The sequence below is a fragment of the Chelonia mydas genome, chromosome 23 (assembly GCF_015237465.2).
Source record: "Chelonia mydas isolate rCheMyd1 chromosome 23, rCheMyd1.pri.v2, whole genome shotgun sequence".
Taxonomy (NCBI): Eukaryota; Metazoa; Chordata; order Testudines; family Cheloniidae; genus Chelonia; species Chelonia mydas.
The window spans coordinates 4,158,782-4,175,812 of record NC_051263.2 but is presented as its reverse complement, the minus strand read 5'-3'; the positions used below and the strand labels follow the sequence as shown (position 1 = coordinate 4,175,812).

The 17,031-nt window shown below is 52.6% G+C and overlaps 1 protein-coding gene across 1 annotated transcript in view; it reads right to left on the bottom strand.

The window, feature by feature from the left end:
- DLL3 (delta like canonical Notch ligand 3) overlaps positions 1-17,031 on the bottom strand; it is a 260,953-nt gene that overhangs the window by 1,534 nt on the left and 242,388 nt on the right. The window lies entirely within an intron of this gene.

Sequence of the window (17,031 nt, the reverse complement as noted above, 5' to 3'; positions counted from 1 at the left end):
ACCACTGCTCCTTGTTCTGTCATTCCTGCCTTCCCATGTGAATCCTGTCCCAGGATTTACACTGAGCCCAATTCAGGACTTCAATGGAGCACTGCAGATCTACACCAGCTGGGGATGGGACTTTACGTGTGTGCTACGGGAGTGGAGCAGAGCTGATGGGTTCAGCAGAGGGCCACTGACCTCCCTACAGAGTCCCAAAGCGAGATGCTCCCATGTGTCGGCGTTTACACCTACGCAAGGTGAGAGTCAAATGCTCCCGCTGGGTAAGTTGGTGGGTGCCAGGAAGGGCGTGGAACAGGGGAGATGGCGTGGAATGGAGGCTGGAAGTCACCAGAGGACAAGCCACAGCCTGGGTGACGGGGCACACGAAATGCACACAGAGCTGTGAGCGGCGGAGAGGGTCAACAGCTCGTACTGAGAAACAAGGAGGCACTTAGAGGTATTATAGTAGAGCCCAGCCAACAGCTGGACCCCGCTGGGCCCGGCGCTGCCCACGCACGCCCCTGCCCCAAAGAGCTCCCAGGCTAAGCAGACCCAGGGATGAGTCTCCCCCTTTTACAGCAAGAGAGAGGAAGTGATTTGCCAAGGATCGTTCATGGAGTCCATGGAAGAGCTGGGGAGAGCAACCAGATCTTCCTCCACGTTTGCAGCATGTGATCAGACCCCTTGGAAGCACTAGGGGGCGCCCCTTCCACCTGCTCTGGCTCTGTGTAGCACATCGCGCACGGTGAACTTGCTTAGCACACGCCCAGGGACATTGTCTCTGTAGGTGTCTGTACAGTGCCGAGCGCGGTGGGTGCCCTGATGGATTGGGACAGTCGGGCGCTACCATTGTGTCAATAATAACAAAATAGCACCTTGTGTCAGGAGGCCTGAAAGCCCTTTACATATGGGGAAACTGAGGCACAGAAGGGGCAGGGGAGTCACTTGCCCAAGGTCACTGTGACCCCAGGAGTTGCTCAAAGCCAACTATACGTCGTATCAGGCACGACACATTCATTACCCCAACCCACTGTTGTCACAATATATCTCTAAAAGGTGTCAGGCTAGGTACCATATGTAAACTGGTGACACGCTGGGCCCCCAAATCATGGGGCAATGTATGTACCAAGACTTATAGCTGTGTGGTGGTGGCAGAGCATACATCCAGCCTGCCCGGCTTCATTACAGGCAGAGGATCATGAAAGTACATTTCCATGTAAGGTAAACAAAACCATCAAGCTAACAAGCGGTGGAGAAGAACATGCCGGGGGACAGAATCTGCACCCCAAGAAGCCTCCCTGCCTCTTGACGCAGAGACAATGCCCTTCGGGTAACATAAGGGGAGCAAAAAGACATTTCCTTTATCTGTTGCTTAGGGGACTGAGGGGCTGCAGCCCGTGAGCCTGTGAAAGTTGGATCCTCTTGACCTGAAGGGCAGGAGATGCTGCTAACGTGCTGTGAGACATTCATTTAGGCAAAGAAATCACTTGCTGGAATTCACGTCTACTCACTAGAAATCATATGCTGTTTGTACCCAGATCTGTCTCTTTTTCTCTCACTTAATATCACCTAAATCTCTGTTCGTTGCTAATAATGTTTTACTCTAAACCGGAAGTTCTCAACGGGGGGTCTGCAGGCCCCGAGCTGGTTTCAGGGGACCCGCCAAAATATATCAGAGAGCAGGGCCAACGTTAGACAGGGCAGAAAGCCGAAGCCCGAGCCCTGCCACCCGGGGCTGAAGATACCCCTGAGGCTTGAGCGAATCATTGAGCAGCAGCAGCAACAAGCTTCACACTATGTACATTTTTTCATTGCAGGACCTCCAGTCTCCTTTTCTTTTTTATATTCTAGATGTGTGTGCGTTTCACTGTATAACGATCCATTTCACGAAGCTTTTAATCTACTGGACACATAGGCGCCGACTTTTTGGTTCCCGGGGGGTGCTCGACTCCCGCTCTATCCCAGGCCCTGCCCCCTCTCCACCCCTTCTCCTAAGCCCCCGCCCCACCTCTTCCTGTCCCCATTCCACCCCCCGTCCCCCTCACTGCCTCCTGCATTCCACGGAACAGCGGATCGTGGTGGGTGGGAGACGTTGGGAGGAGGGGAAGGTGCTGATCTGCAGGGCTGCCACTGGTTTTTTCCCATGGGTGCTCCGGCCCTGGAGCACCCACAGACTTGGCGCCTATGACTGGATGTGCCAAAAAATGGTTCTTGGCGCACAGGTGAGCAGTGGAGTTTTTATAGCATGTTGTGGGGGGGCTCAGAAAGGAAAAGGCCGAGAACCCTGCTCTAACCCATCTCAGGGCCGTAATAGTCAAGTAGGCGTGAATCCAACAGGCACTGTCTCTTTGGAGGCAGCGATCTGAATTTCCCTGAGTGCCACCGTGAGAGGGACTGGCCCAGCTTGCTACCCCCTAATGCTGGCCCTGGCTTTTATATGCAGAAAACCTGTTATTGTGGCACGGGTGGGCCGTGGAGTTTTTATAGCACGCTGGGGGGGGGGGGGGGGGCTCAGAAAGGAAAAGGTTGAGAACCCCTGCCCTAGAGATCTGCCTACCTTCATGGTCCTGGCTTTAATGCCCTTGGAATCGGCATGGGCGACATCTAAACAAGGTGGGGCATCTACTGGAGCTGTCTTAGGGCACTGCCAGCAGCCCAAGACTCACGACGCTTGTCTACTGACCTGCCCCATTTGGGAACAAAGAGCTTCCAGCCTCGGCGCTCATCTATGACTCTGCTTCTTTCCTTCTCCCCAGATCCAGCATTGGCTTCCCCTACAATCCACCCCGTCTCTAGCCCTTGGTCACCTCTCACCTTGATTTCTGTGACCGCCTCTTTTCTGACCTCATTGCCTCTTGATCCCTCTCCCCTCCAATCCATGCTAACCGGAGATAGCCTTTCCTCATCTTCGAATCACTTCCACTCTTTTCATCAAATGTAAGGCCAGAAGGGACCATTAGATCACTGATTCTGACCTCCTGTATATCACACACACCTGAGAATTTCACCCTGTTTCCCCTGTATCGAGCCCATGAACTTGTGTTGGACTAAAGCATCTTTTCCTATAAAACATCCAGTTTGGATGTGAAGACATCAAAGAGACGGAGAGTCCATCAGTTCCTTTGGCAGTTTTACCTGCACAAATTGTGCCTTATTTCTAATTGGAATTTGTCTGGCTTTGACCTCCATCCATTGGTTCTTGTTCTCCGCTAGATTAAAGACCCCCCCCCCCCCTTAGTACCTGGTATTTTCTCCCCATGAAGATATTTAAATATTATAGTCAAGTCACCTCTCAGTCTACACAGACTGAGCTCTCTAAGGCCTGGTCTACACTACAGAGTTAGGTCGACGCGAAGCAGCTTCCATCAACCTAACTCTGTCAGCGTCTACACTAAAATATAGCTCCCACCGATGTAACTCGCCCGCTGTGCCAACTTAACAACTCCACCTCTGCAAGAGGCCTAGCACACGGGTCAGCGCAATCACAGAATCATAGAATATCAGGGTTGGAAGGGACCTCAGGAGGTATCTAGTCCAACCCCCTGCTCAAAGCAGGACCAATCCCCAACTAAATCATCCCAGCCAGGGCTTTGTCAAGCCTGACCTTAAAAATATCTAAGGAAGGAGATTCCACCACCTCCCTAGGTAACCCATTCCAGTGTTTCACCACCCTCCTAGTGAAAAAGTTTTTCTTACATTGACTGTTATTGGCTTTCAGGAGCCGTCCCACAGTGCCCCACTCTGACAGTCCAATCAGTGCAAGCGCGCCTGGAGAGGACGCACACCGCCGACACAAGGAGTGTCGTGTGAACACGCAAAAGTGATTTAATCACCGTGGTGGCTGTAGGTCGACTTAATTTTGTAGCGGAGACTTGGCTGAAGTCTCTGACTGCAAGACCTTTTCTCCAGCTTGGAAGTCATTTTTGTAGCTCTTCTCTGTCCCCTTGACAATTTTTCAACGTCCTTTTTAAACTGGCGACGGCAGACCTAGAGGCAGTATTCCATTATCAATCTCTCCAGTGCTGTGTGGAGGTGGTGGCTGTCCCTCGAGCTGTACTCGCTGCTCCCCTCATTTTGTGTCCAAGGATCCCGTTAGCCCTGTTCGTCACAACATCACACTGGGAACTCTCGACTTCAGGCTGGAATGACTCGCTCCAATCAGCTGATGTTTACCAAACACCCTGCTTCTCGAACACAGAAATTCATGACCTTCCCAGAGATAATGACCACAGGCCGCTGTGTGTCTGGGTCTGGACTGCAGCCACTTGCAACTTAGCTCAATGGGGAAGGGACTGTGAGGAAGGACATGTATGCTCTGTCCAGTCACTGTGCCACACCTAACACACCCAATGCATTGAGTAGCAACACTGGCATGGTCAGTACATCAAATAGCAATCCTGTCACGCTCAACGCAACCAGTGCAAAGCTGCCATGCCAAACTCATCGAGTAGCGAAGCCATCACTCTCAACTCATCGAGTAGCAATGCCATGGCACCCAACTCATTGAACAGCAATGCCATGGTGCCCAGCTCACCGAGTAGCAATGCCATGGCGCCCAGCTCACCGAGTAGCAATGCAATGGCGCCCAACTCATTGAATAGCAATGCCATGATGTCCAACTCACCAAGTAGGAATGCCATGGTGCCCAGCTCGTCGAGTAGCAATGCCATTGCGCCCAGCTCATCGAGTAGCAATGCCATGGCGTCCAACACACTGAACAGTAATGCCTCATGCCCAACTCACCGAGTAGCAATGCCATGGCGCCCAGCTCGTCGAGTAGCAATGCCATGGCGTCCAACACACTGAACAGTAATGCCTCATGCCCAGCTCACCGAGTAGCAATGCCATGACGCCCAGCTCATCAAACAGCAATGCCTTCACACCCAACTCATCGAGTAGCAATAGCGTCATGCCCAGCATATAGAGTAGCAAAGCTGCCATATTCAACACATAGAGTAGCAATGCCATCATGGCCAACTCATTGAGGAGCAAAGCTGCCACTCTCAACACATGGAATAGCAACGCCAGTATGCCATCATGACCAATTCATCAAGTAGAAAAGCTGCCCCACTCAATGCGTGGAGTAGCCATGCCGTCACGACCAACTCATGGAGTAGCAACGTTCACCATGGGATTCCAGATCAGTTAGTCACAGATAAATGGCCACAATTCACAAATGGCTCATTTAGAACATTCCCTTTGATACGTCAGTTCAAGTGCACCCAGCCCAACCTTCACGACCCACAGTCACACGGGTCAGCAGAAGAATCAATGCAACTAGCAGAGACCTTGATTTTGAAATATGGTGGGGTCCCTATTGAGCACCGACAGAATATCGCCATGCCGGTTGCAGTGCTTTGGTGGATCACCAGATCAGAAACTCAGGAGCAGAGCAAACACTCCAGGATCTACGTATGGATCATTTGAACCCAAACCTTTGCCTCTTCTCGCATTACTCCACACACGCCCCATTAAGGAATTCCTCTCCCTCCCTGCCTCTAAGGCCCTTCAAACCTTTGAAAACTGCTTCAGGGCATGAGGCAAGCTCCAACTATCGGCTGAAAGTTCCCCTCTGGGCAGGTTATTCCAACATTGCTCATCAAGGGGTGTTCTAGCGTCTTCCTCTGAAGCAGCTGGGATTAGCTAGACGGGTGTCTGGCCTGATCTGGCAAAGCAATTCCTACGTTCCTACATTTTGCCTGACCCTCAGTTGTTGCTTAGTCAGGTTGTCCGTATTTAGCTCTTTTAATTTCTCTCTCATCGATCCCTTGAGCCCTCCGAACTTCTCTGGATTTCCCTCCAGCTCAGCAAAAATCTTTCTTGCTTCCTAGCATCCACAGCAGGACCCGATATTCCAGGCATGGGTAGATCTGGGTGGCTTCTCTGTCTCTCTCACACACATTTTCTATTGACAGCATGGAACAAGGGCCTTAGCATTTGCATTCTTCCAAAGGAGTGGCAGGGTTTGGGATTTTCCAGCTTTAAAGGACTCGTTCAATGGAAACATGAACTGGGGAAAGAAAAATTAGCTCCTGGATTCTTCTACACAACATTTATCTTTGGTTCCAGTTTCCTAGTTTTGTTTATATACGGTTTTAACGCCGGTGCAGGCGGGGGGCGGGGGGGAATGGTTGGTTTTCCCACCAGAGAAAAAGGGAAATTTGCATAGAGGAATGCTTTCCACTGCAACAGCGGAAAGTTATGATTTTGTTTTTCCAACTGCAGAAATCTTGGAACATGAAAACCTGAGCGGCTGCGTAGCCTAACAGAATGGACAATGCTTTCCTGAGACACAAGGATTTGGTTCCAGTTTGCAACAAACTAATCTGCTCTTTACTCTGAACCCCGAGGTGTCTGGGGTCTCTTCCAGGCCCAGCCTCCTCTACACACCCAGCCCAACTACACTATGCAGAAACCAAACTCACTCTCCCCTCCCTAGAGTTTGGCTTTATTAAAACAACAATCAGGTACCAAAGTCGAACTCAAACGTTCTCCCTAGGCCAAGCTGCCTCCTAGGGCTCCTCCCCAGGACTGCTCAGCCCACACCCTAGGTCCTCTGTCCCCAGGAAATCCCTTCAACCTCCCTTGCCTCCAGGGAGGATAAAAGAGCCACCAGCAACAGAGAGTCAGCAGAACCCATTTGACCCTTTCCCAGCAGGATCCAAGGTTTGTGTGACTGCTACTGCTGGAAGAAAAGGAGTACTTGTGGCACCTTAGAGACTAAATTTGTTAGTCTCTAAGGTGCCACAAGTCCTCCTTTTCTTTTTGCGGATACAGACTAACACGGCTGCTACTCTGAAACCTGCTACTGCTGAGTTAATCTCAAACGGTAGAGACTAGCTTCTAAATCCAGAGGTCCCAGGTTCAGCCCCTCCAGATGGCCCATCCTGGGGTGTTGTCCCATGTATACATAACCTACCCCAATGGGGCCCTGCTCTTCAGGAGTTACCGTAATAACAGTGCAAACCTCTGCCCGTCTGCTAGTGAGCAGGCTCAGTCCCTCAGCCACCGAGTCCCACATGCTCATCCCTGAGAGAGGACACAGCGCTACTCTCCAGGGAGTGAACATGTCAGCCCAGGTCTCTGCAAGGCCAGGGTCTGCAGGGGGTAAAAATGGAGGTGGTGGGGGTGTGATCAAGGAGGGTCTAACCTCCCATTGCGCAAGCCACTCCATATCTGGTGCCCTCCAGGCTCCGAAGAGAGCCCTGGGCTGACAGGTTTGCCATACGGACCAATGAGTTTACCCAGCTCCCCAGTGTGTGCCCCGGGCAGAGATCAGAGAGTAAACTCTTCCTCATGCAGGGTGTGTGTGTAAGGGTGGGGGTGGGGGTGTGTGGGGGGGGGGGGGTGAGGAAAGGAATCATCCCCTGGATACAGGTCCTGGCAGCAGAGCATTGCAGGACCTGGCCGTGATCTCTCTCCTAGCCTTTGACAGAGGCCAAGCTCACCTTCAGCACTTCCAAATTCGTCCCCTTCCCACCCTGCTGCTGCTAAACCCTGCTGGGTCATCTCCATAATCTCCCTGCTCCTCCTCGTTCTTTGGGCTAAAGGCCTTTGGCCAGACCCAGACTGATTCCTGCCACGTTCTCCTCTAGGCCACCCGTAATGCATCATCTCCGGCTGGTTGGATCCCACCCGGCTGGTCCTCAACTCCATCCTTCCCTGGCATCCTCCCAGATCCCTATCCACTCCCTCCCTCTCTGCTCTTCTTGGCCCTTGCTCTGTCCAAGCTACAGGGCTAACCACCCTCCCCCTTCCCTGTCTAGAAGCCCCGAGCCTCTGCTCTGGCTTTTGGTTGCTTCCTGCATCTCTCCACTAGCTAGTTGGCCTGAGAGCTGCTCGGGGGGGAGGATTAATCTCCATATTTGGCTGGGGTGGGAGGGCTGGATCCTCAAACTTTGCCATAGGGTGGTGGACTCCAACACATGGTGCCTGGTCTTATCTGTCTCCTATGCTGGGCTGCTTGGTCCCTGCACCTGGTTTCCCTGTCCAATCTCCAGGAGAAATCCCTCGCCAGTAGCTGGCTGCTCCAGTCCCAGCAGGCAGTTCCTCTCCTGTTATGCAGTAGCCCCAAGGATTGGCTTTCTCCTCTTTGTCTCCAGCTGCTGCTCCAGGCCTCCGGGCTCTTTGTTGCCAAGAGCAACCCGGGCACCTGTAGCACGCGCTGGAAACAGAGAGCAGGAGCCAGTACTTTGGGGAACAGCCAGTCCCCTGCAAGTGCCCTGCCATGTGCAGCCCACACCTCCGGAGAGTCCTGGGCTTCATCAGGCACTCCTGCCTTGACCCCCAAAACCTCCTGTACCAGTTTAAGGGTAGTTTGCCCCAGGCCCCCTGTTTGAAGGGCCCCGAAATCAGGTAGCATTGAGATCTGGCACATGGGGATGCAGGGCCATTCAGGTTTGGCCTGGCTCTGCCTCCGCCTCCGCCTCCAGAGGGACAAATTTGAATGGTGTTGCGACCCTGAGTGCTAGGTTGCAACGCCAATCAAATTTGGCCCATCTGCTCCTCAGACTCAATCTATGGTGGGGCAGACGCGTCAGACCTGAGTGGGTTGCACCCTGGTTTAGTCCCTTCAAATGTCGGGAAGAATGGCGCAGCCCAGGCGAGGACCATGATTGTGCCAAGGACTTCCCTCATTCAACATGGCTGCCACCGCTTCCTACTGTTCCCAATGGGAGCGAGGCTAGGGGCTGACCTTGTTCAAAATGGCCACCACCCTCTCCATCCGTTCTCAGGAGAAGCGAGGCCATGGGCGGACCTTGTTCAAAATGGTTGCCATCATCGCATATTGCTCCCAATGGGTGTGACGTCACAAGATGACCTTGTTCAAAATGGTCGCCATCACCTCCTACTGTTCCCAGTGGTCCATCCAGCCCAGCACAATGGTCCATCTAGTCCAGTATCCTGCCTTCTGACAGTGGCCAATGCCAGGTGCTTCAGAGGGAATGAACAGAACAGGGCAATTATCGAGTGATCCATCCTCAGTCATCCACTCCCAGCTTCTGGCAGTCAGAGGTTTAGGGACACCCGGAGCATGGGGTTGCATCCCTGAGCATCTTGGCTAATGTCACGGACCTGCCCTCCGGGAACTTATCTCATTCTTTTTTGAACCCAGTTATACTTTTGGCCTTCACAGTATCCACTGGCAAGGAGTTCCACAAGTTGACTGTGTGCAGGGTGATGAAGTACTTCCTGTAGTTTGTTTTCAACCTGATGCCTGTCCATTTCACTGGGTGACCCCTGATTCTTGTGTGACATGAAGGAATAAATAACACTTTCCCTAGTCACCTTCTCCACCCCAGTCATAATGTTATAGCCTTCCCTCATATCCCCCCCCAGGCGTCTCTTTTCCAAGCTGAACCGTCCCAGGTTTGAAAATCTCCCCTCGTGTGGAAGCTGCTCCATCCCCCTCATCATTTTTGTTGCCCTTCCCCCATTTCTAATACATCTTTTTTGAGATGGGAGCCACCAGATCTGCACATAGTATTCAGGGTGTGGGCGTACCATGGCTTTATACAGAGGCAACATGGTATTTTCTGTCGTATTATCTCTCCTTTTCCTGATGGTTCCTAACAGTCGGTTTGTTTTTTTGACAGCCCTGCACATTGAGTGGATGTTTTCAGAGAACTATCCACGACGCCGCCGAGATCTCTTTCTTGAGTGGTAACAGCTAATTTAGACCCCCTCATTCTCTCTCCCGCAATGGAAGCAAGGCTATGGGTCGACCTCATTCAAAATGGCCACCACTGCCTCCTGTTGTCCCCAATGGAAGCAAAACTATGGGCTGACCTTGTTCAAAATGGCCGCCATCGCCGCCTACTGCTCTCGATAGGAGCGAGGCTATGGGCTGACCTTGTTCAAAATGGCCACCATCGCCTCCTACTGCTCTCAATAGGAGCGAGGCTATGGGCTGACCTTGTTCAAAATGGCCACCATCGCCTCCTACTGCTCTCGATAGGAGCGAGGCTATGGGCTGACCTTGTTCAAAATGGCCGCCATCGCCTCCTACCACTGTCAGTGGGAGTGTGGCTACGGGCTGCTCCTTCAAAATGGCTGCCACCTCCCCCCTCTCTCTCTGCCTAGGCGCTTATCATCCGGACCCAGCCCCCTGGTATCTGAGCCCCACCCGGCCGCGGGCTGGATTTGTGACAGGAAGTGGCACCAGGGTGATGCTGCCGCGACCACTGACATTTTGGCTGGGGCGGGGGATTGGAAAGGAGACGAGAGGACTCTCTCCTCTCCTCTTCCTCCCACATTCCTTCTCCCTTCCATCCTCCCCAGCCCCTCTTCTCTCCACCCGATTTCTGGGCCAGTCACCCCCTGAGCACTGCTTGTCTCTTGCATTGTACTGGGGGGTGTTCCTTCCCGCCAGGCCAGGCCTGAGGCAGGGGTGAGGGACAGGAAGGCAGGAGAGAGGTTTAAGGTGAGGGATTGCTCTGGGCAAAGGGGTGGGGCTATTCCTGCCGAGCCAGTTGGCCCAGCCTTAATTAAAAGCCTCCATGCCTAATCAGCACCCCCTCTCGGTGACCCCCTTCCCCTGCAGTAAGGAGGGGGAACCAGGATGGTTGTGGGAGGACGGGAGGGCTAGGCACAGAGTTATCTGGGGTGTGGAGCCATCAGGATAGGGTTGCCACCTCGGCGGTACAAATAACGGGGACAACTGCCTGCCCCATCACACTCACCACATACACCCCAGAGTACCACCGACCTCTCACCCAGGGCACTGTCTCCTCAGCCTCTGTGGACTCCTGCTCCCGGGCCTGCTGCGGGCACCAACCTCGCCAAGGAGGACGGAGCCTGCCAGATCCACCCTGCTCCTGCCCAGTAGTGGCCCCCACAGCCGGTTCCTGGGCACTGCTCGTCCCGAGCCGCCCCATCCCCGTGGCTCCCAGACGCTCCGGAGCTGGGAGCTGCTGCCCCATGGCTCCCCCTACTAGAGCCATGATAGGCTGGGGGAGCCAGCGGCGCTGTGACTGACAAAACTCAAGACTTTTAATGTCCTGGGAAGACATAGATTTACCAGGATAGCCACCTACATATAAAAAAGGGACAATCCTGGGAAAACCTGGCCAGGGAGAGGAGTGAAAAGCCAGCGGACTGGCTCAGTTTGCCATCCAAGATGGCAGCAAGGTTGGCACAGCTGCCCTCGCTGGGGAGAGGTCTCTATCCACCCCAGAGGCAGCGGGACACAGCCAGGGTATGACTACACTGCATTGTAAACCCAGGACTGCGGGTCCTGCATCGGGTTTACAATTGCCGGGCCTGGGTCTCATGGCCAGGCTTAATGCATCCACACTGCACTGCACCGACCTGCTGACTTGGGTCCGCGGCTTGAGCTGCGTCCACACTGCAAAATGACAGGGCTTGGACCAGAGTCGGCGCTGGACTTGGGTTCTAACCAACACCCTTGGGTGGGTCCTAGCTCCAGAGTATTTACTGACCTGGGCCAGACAGATTTGTGTGGGGATGGAAATGAGGTTTGCACTCAAACCTGAGTCTGAGTCCAGGTTTACATTGCACTGTAGATACACCCCCAGAGGTCTTACAAGGCCTCCCATCAGCATCCATACCAGACCCTCTTCCCTTTACTAGAAGGTACAATTAAACCCCTTTCCACGGAGGGTGGAGGGAGAGTCATGGGCTTCCCAAGGGACCTGGAACTCCCCCCCAAAACAGCCCCCCCCAGATTCCTTCTTCAACTCCCAGCTCCTCTGCTCTAACCACTAGACCCCACTCCCCTCCCAGAGCTGGGGATAGAACCCAAGAGTCCCACCGGGGGCTCTCACAGCTCTTTACTCGGAGTTACTCAACCTCACGTCATCAGCCCCAATGAATCAGGTGAACATTATTTTCCCTTTACAGCAGAGTAAACTGAACCCCAGAGAGAGGAAGTGACTTGCCCGCAGTTCAGTGGCAGAGCTGGGAAGAGACCCCAGGAGTCCTGACAGCCAAACCCTTGTTTTCATTAGTAGACCTCACCTGTTTGCAGAGCTAAGAGCAGATTGAAGGAGGCCCGGGTCAGTCCCTTTGCTCTAATCTGTAGAATAAGAGCTAGGGATTAACATCGAGCACTTTTTTATCAGTAGATCCCAAAACACTTTACAAAGGAGGCGCAGTATCATTATCCCGACTTTACAGATAGGGAAACTGAGGTACAGAGCAGTGAAGAGACTTGTCCGAGGGCTCCCAGCAGCAGAGCTGGGAAGAGAACCCAGGTTGCCTGAAGCCCAGGCCAGTGCTTGATCCACTAGGTCACACTCCTGTGAAGCGAAACCCCTTCTTTCCATGTGCTGTGACTAGAACCCAGGAGTCCTGACTCCCAGCCCCCTGCTGTGCACTTCCTCCCATCGGGACTGGCCCGCCTCTAGAGAGGGCACCTGGATGAAGGGAGGATGTCCATGTACCAGCAGCGATTCTCCTGCCTCCTCCACCTGTCAGGATAGGGTCCGGTCGCTTTCTCCAGCATCACCTTGATTTTGTTGCATCTCTCTCACACACACGTTCTGCATCAGCACCTACCAGGCTCCCCAGGTATCTTCTAGGGCCATCGGAACGTCACGGCCATGTGACATTTGCCGCCAGCCATGTTGCTATAGATATATGGACAGATGCTAAATGAGATCTAGGTATGGATTAAGGGAGTCAATGCAAAAGCCTACAGGCTGCGAGCCTGTAACGACCCTAGCTCGGCCGAACTAATGAAGGTCTACAGCCTAAAGACTTGACACATGTAACTAACCCTATCTCACAAGATGTCACGAGACAGAGTGACGTGAGAAGACTGCTGACAGGTAGCCGCAAGATGCCAATTTGTATTGGCTTTAGATCGTTGAAGTTGGGAACGTCGATAGCTGTCCGAACCCAAAAACGCCATGGTAGCTAATTGACGTATATGCTAATAAGCTTGAAGTAAAAGGGCTAGTAACTTAGGGGAGAAGAGCCCCCCACCAAGAGTAGGGTGAGGAAATACAGATAAGGAAAAGGGGCTGGAACCCCTACCGAATATGCATTAGGCATAGTGGGTGTCGGCGTGACACATTATAAAAGCTGTATCCCGGCCTGTGTGCCATGGGAAAGGCCAGGATGAGGATCACTGGCGATGACTAACATTTTGGGTTTCTCTGCAAGGCACGGTGTGAACTATGCAAATGTTAGACCTCACGTCTTGTTCTCTCTCTCCTTGATCAGCTGGCAGTGTGCGTACTGTGGGTAGGTTGGCTAATTAAAGTAATTATCACAGACAGAGCACTGGATAGTCTCTATTCTGCACCCTTCCACTGATAACTTCTCCACTGTAGTCTAAGTAGGTATAAACCCTCAACGTGGGGTGGTTAAGTAGTCAATGGGACCCATGACGGTAGCTCAGGCTACATGTTTGAGTCACAGAGGGACAGACGTTGTTGTCACGCCCGGATGACAGAATATCACCACAGGAGACCGTGGATGTAGCGACACACAACTTTGCCCAGGAGGCCAAGCGGTTAAGGTGTCATCCTAAATGGGGAGGAGATGTGGAAATGTGTGTGGTAGGACATCACTTCTTGGGGAGAAATAGTCAATGGAGTAGCAAGAGCATATGTAACAAACACACAGCGGCGAGGAGTTAGGATATTTTGAGGATCAAGGTCCCGGGAACCCCAGGACAGACAGACGGACACAGACACACACAGACACACGGCCATCAGGATGTTACAGGACAGAATGTCTGTGTTCTAGGCTCCACCAGGTTTGTAAGTGACAAGCCCAACACACCTCCTCTTGGGGTGAAGTTTCCTGAGCTCAGTGGCTCTCAACTTTTCCAGATGACTGTACCCGCACCCCTTTCAGGAATCTGATTCATCTTGCGCACCCCCAAATTACGCCTCACTTAAAAACAACTTGCATGCAAAATCAAGACAGAAAAATACAAAAGTGTCCCAGCCACACTGTTACTGACAAATGGCTGACATTCATCATTGTTACCGTCTAATTATAAAATAAATCAATTGGAATATAAATATTGTACTTACATTTCAGCGTATCGTATGTAGAGCAGTATAAACAAGTCATTGTATGAAATTTTAGTTTCTACTGACCTCACTAGTGCCTGTTGTAAAACTAGGCAAATATCAAGATGAGTTGATATACCCCTGGAAGACCTCTGCGTACCCCCAGGAGTACACGTACCCCTGGTTGAGAACCACTGTCTGAGCTAACCTCGGTTATAGCGAATGAAAAATAACGTGGCCTTTCTCAAGCTCTCTCCATGAGAGGATCTCAAAGCACTGTAAAAGCATTAATTAGAGGGGCCTCACAACCCTGGTGGGAAGTCCTTGCCCTCTTTACCAATGCAGAGAAGGGTGAAGTTCCTCAAATGCTATGACAGCATGGGGATGACTTTGATGTAACACCCTCGATAGACAGTCACCCATGGTCACACAGAGAATGTGGTGTAACTGCCCCTCCACCACCAGACCCCTCATTTGCAGAATCCTACAAGAGTCCATTCTCTTTGGTCCTATCCACCAACTACATGAAAGTGGTAGGAGAACTGGTCACAGGGGCCACAGATATAAGCTGTGTGCAGATGACACACAGCTCTATGTATCCTTCACCACACAGGACCACACTACTACCACCAAGATGGCCCAGTGCTTGGGTGCGATCAGCTCATGGATGAAGACAAAGCCCTGGTTGGGATGATTGAGTCGGGGTTGGTCCTGCTTTGAGCAGAAGGTTGGACGAGATGACCTCCTGAGGTCTGTTCCAACTCTAATCTTCTCTGAATCTATGATTCTAAGACCAGCTGAACTGTATGACCCAAGAACCTCTTAATGCCAACTGACAGGGAACAGAGGAGCACAGCCAACTCTTGATTCTGGTATGTACATTCTGGTTCACCAAAGACTGCCATGTGAGGTCTCTAATGAAAGCAGGAGTCACGCTGGTTATCAATATAGCTGTGAAATGTCTGTACAGGTACGATGTAAGGAGTTATGTATGTATACTGGAAATACATTCTTAGCATCTGTATCAAGATATTAGTCACCAGCAGAGGTGAAAAACAGGCCCTGTTGGGATGTAAATTAAGCACTGAAAGCTATTGCCTATTTACATACGAAATCAGATGTTAACGAAGAGCTGTGACAGCAACAGGGAAGCAGCACACAGGGAGAAACAAGCCCCGGGGGTGGTGAACTTTGGGGGTACCCCTAGGAGACAAAGACGACAGCCCTTGGTCCTACACCTAGGAAGCAAATGGACAGCGCCTTTCTGTTCATGAAAGCAGGGCCTCAGCCAACCCCAGCTGGAAACGCTGCAGGACTTGGGGTGAGAAACTTCTTTAGCCCGTGAAGTTTAGTCTCTAGAAAGCGTATGATGATTCCACTGGCGATGTCACCTTTTGTTACTCACTATCCCTTGAATCTTTGACAACAAATGTCTTGAGCTGAAGCTCCCAGGCTGGTGTGTGCTGTTCCTGTGGGAAAGCAGACACACCCCCCAGGTCAGGGGCTGGATATCACAGGGGAAATGCTTCCAGGGACCTCAGGAGCTGGGGTGGGCCTGTTGTTCACCTGCAAGGCAAAGCAAAGGCTGGCCGAGCCCAGAGGAGAGGGCTTGTGCGGCTGACGTCCCGCTAAGCACAAGCAAGACTGCCTCACGCTGGAGGCAAGAGGGGTGACTCACAGCCCTGGGCACCCCGAGAACCATCGCAAACCCAAGCAAGACAGAGGGGCTGCTGGCGGGCAGAGGTGAGCGTCTCGAGGTGTTTGCAGCCACGGCGCACACCCACAAAGGGTCAGGGCAGTCCGTCGCTTGGGAGTGCTCTTGGATTCCTGGCTGCAGCATCCACACATCGCATCTCTGGCTGGCCAGGAGGCTCTGTCCCATCCTGGCGGACAATGACCAAGCCTCGGTTGTTCATGCCTTCACCAGCCCTTGATCGGACTACAACCAGGAGACAGACCTGGGCGTGAAGCCTTCAGCACTCAACAAACTCCAACCAGTACCGAACACGGCGGCACCTGCTCCGCAATACGGGCTAGAGCGAGCCAATCTCACCCATCCTCCGCTCCTTACGCTGGCTTCCCACAGAACCGAGGCAAGTGCAAGGGCTTGGTCCTTATCTTGCGCCCGCGGTATGCCTACCCTGCCCGTGGTAGCAAACCTCCCAGCCCGGATTGACAATCCCAGGCTAGCACGGCTTGCGCTAACCCTCGAAAAATAGCTGGGTGGATGTTGCAGCTTGGGCTCTGAAGCCTAGGGAGGGGGGTCTCTCTCGTGCTGGGCAGCGTAGACATACCCATAGAGGCTAACGCTCTGGGATGGGGACCCTGGTCGATAATTCCGCTCCTCTAGCATCAGGGGACTTTCTGCCAGGAAACAGCAGGGCAGGCATGTCCCCAGACTGGGAACAAACTCCCCGGGGGCACTAAGGCCCGTCCCCACTTTCTGCTCCCAGTGCAAGGTGCCCCCCCTTTGCCCGGCCGTTGCTAACACAGAGCTGCATGGACATTTTAAAACAATAACAAAACCCTTCCTAAACAAACCACCCTACTGCACACACAATTCTCCCCCTGGGGAGAGGATGTGAGAACAAAAGCACACATGACAAATGTTAGCCATGTCGCTCAATGCACAACTGGAAGGCGCCCAGATGCTCCGGGATAAGAACCTACGTAGAACGTCAGTGGCAGATTTGGGACCAGATCCCAGGAGACCGGGCTCCCAGCCTCTCCAGACGAATACAATGGGCTAGCCCAAGCTCAGGGAGTCAGTGGCAGAACCCAGGAGTCCTAGTTCCCAGGTCTCTCTGCTCTAACCGGTAGAACGCACGCAGAATGCAAGCCACTGGCCACATGATCCCAAGGAGCTTTGAGGAGGTATCCAGTTAGTTCACTCAAAACTTGATTAGCCCCTGGGGTTGCTCTAAATCAGTTCAAAGCCAGACCTAGAGATGACCTCAGCTAGAGGAATGCAAAAAACATCTTTGGATGAAACAAGGTCCATCCTGGACATGATCCTTTTTGTAGGGGTTGAAAATGGGTTGACCCCCCACCCCCCTGTCCC